The sequence below is a fragment of the Callorhinus ursinus genome, unplaced genomic scaffold (assembly GCF_003265705.2).
Source record: "Callorhinus ursinus isolate GAN/ISIS: 27379988/994484 unplaced genomic scaffold, GSC_fseal_2.0 scaffold81, whole genome shotgun sequence".
Lineage (NCBI taxonomy): Eukaryota > Metazoa > Chordata > Mammalia > Carnivora > Otariidae > Callorhinus > Callorhinus ursinus.
Genome location: NW_027397143.1, coordinates 529,882 through 532,068, shown reverse-complemented (window position 1 = coordinate 532,068; position 2,187 = coordinate 529,882). Strand labels below are relative to the sequence as shown.

The 2,187-nt window shown below is 38.0% G+C and overlaps 1 pseudogene; it reads right to left on the bottom strand.

Annotated features, from left to right (window-relative positions):
• Positions 1 to 342: 342 nt before the first annotated feature.
• LOC112816246 (olfactory receptor 14A16-like) lies at positions 343 to 1,275 on the bottom strand (annotated as a pseudogene).
• Positions 1,276 to 2,187: the final 912 nt, after the last annotated feature.

The following is a 2,187-nucleotide window of genomic DNA, read 5'->3' as shown; positions in this document are numbered from 1 at the left end:
AGAGTTACCATACAATTGGTTTGTCTGGGAGAACCAAACTTATCTCTTATGTCCAGTACCCTGTCCAATTTAGCATTTGTCACAGGAAAAGGAGTTCCCATTAGTATGACAAATATAAAGTCAGCATATATCTTTCCAGTTCCAAGTTGAACCATTCTGGTTTTGCCATCCACTTGATCTGGACAAGGAGGTTGTTTCTTGGTAGCACTTTAATGAATACAATGAGACTTTTTGGAGAATTTGTCCTCTACATATCCAATGTTATTACCAGACTATGCAACAGATTGTTCATATAATTATGTCAGTGAATACATAGATCATGATGTCTGTGATATTAACTCTTTATTTTGATAGGTTGTATGTGTTCATTATCAAAATCCTTAGTGCCATCTTCATATCCTTATTTCTCAGACTGTAGATGAGGGGGTTCATGGTGGGTGGCACCACAGTATAGAATACAGAAACTAGCATGTCTAAGAGTGATGGAGATTTGGGTAAGGGATGTAAATAGGCAAAAAAGCCAGAAGAGATAAATCAAGTCACAACAAGGAGATGAGGCAGGCATGTGCAGATAGCTTTGTGTCTGTCTTCTCTGGAGGGCATCCTCAGCACGGTGGAGAATATATAAATGTAAGAAATATCAAAGAACACAAAACAGCAAAAATCTAACACTAGGCTGAGCCCAGTGACTACTAATTCCCCAATGTTATATGAACAGGCAAGAGAGAGCAGTTGTGGGACATCACAGAAGAACTGATGAATCTCAGGAGGCCCACACATGGGTATGTAAAAGGTAGAAGCTGTATGCAGAACTGTATTGAGACCTCCACTGACCCAGGAAGTGGTGGCCATCTGCACATAGGCTCTGCGGCCCATGATAATGTCATATCTGAGAGGATGGCAGATGGCAACATAGCGGTCATAGGACATGACTGTGAGTAGTCCTACTTGTGCACTGGCTAAGAGAAAGAAGAAAAAGACCTGTGAAACACATCCAAGGAATGAAATTGTGTTGTGATTCATTAGAGAATTCATGATGGATTTGGGGACAGTGATGGAAATGAGGCAGAGATCCAGAAAGGACAAGTTCTTCAGGAAGAAGTACATAGGGGTGTGGAGCCGATGATCCATGGTGGTAAGGGTGATGATGAGAAGATTTCCCAGTAGAGCTGCCAGGTGAATTAGCAAAAATAGTACTGCATGCAAGATCTGGATCTCCCTAACATCAGAGAATCCCATGAGGAAGAATGTGCTCCTAGAGGTGAAGGTGTCCATTTCTCTGGATGTTTAATCAATTACTCTAAAAAATAAAGGAAGCAACATAAGACTCAGCTGGAGAATTTACTATTGTATTTTAATTTCCATTTCTCTTACTGTCATATGCATCTATCAAAATATTTATAAGCACATGAGACTAACACCAGAAAGCCTTCATTGACATCACTGAACCACAGTTGATCACACTGCAGTATGACTGAAAGGGGTGTCGGTCCACTCCAAATCATCTGCCTCAACCACCTATTTAGATCAAGAACTACACTCTGTATCTTGCTCAGATGGAATTTTTCATAATGTATATTGAGATAGGTAATGAAGAAAGCCATAGAATGTGAGCAATCAGTCCCAAATATAACTTTCATCTTACTCATTTACTACCGTTTTGATTCTTAATAAATTAATCTGAGTATCAGTTTATTCAATGAACAGAGTGAACTTTCTCATCTGATTTAGTTGAATGATGCATATAAAAACATCTAGCCAGGCACCTGGGTGGCTCAGTCAGTTAAGTGTCTCACACTTGATTTCAACTCACGTCTTGATTTCAGGGTCATTATTTCAAGCCCTGCATTGGGCTCCACAAAAACAAAAACAAACAAATCAAACAAACAAACAAAAAACACCTAGCATAATTCATTAACAAGAAGGTCTTTTACAAACACCATTTCTTCTACTTATCCAATCTTCCTTCAGTATGCCTGAGTCAGGAAATTGTCAATTGGTAATTTTTTGTCAATTGTCAAATGGTAATTTTTTTTCTTTATGTTTTAAACTAACTTTCATCCTTTCTCTCTTTCTTTCTCTCTCTCTCTCTTTCTTTCTTTCTTTCTTTCTTTCTTTCTTTCTTTCTTTCTTTCTTTCTTTCTTTCTTTCTTTTCTTTCTTTCTTTCTTTTCTTTCTTTCTTTCTT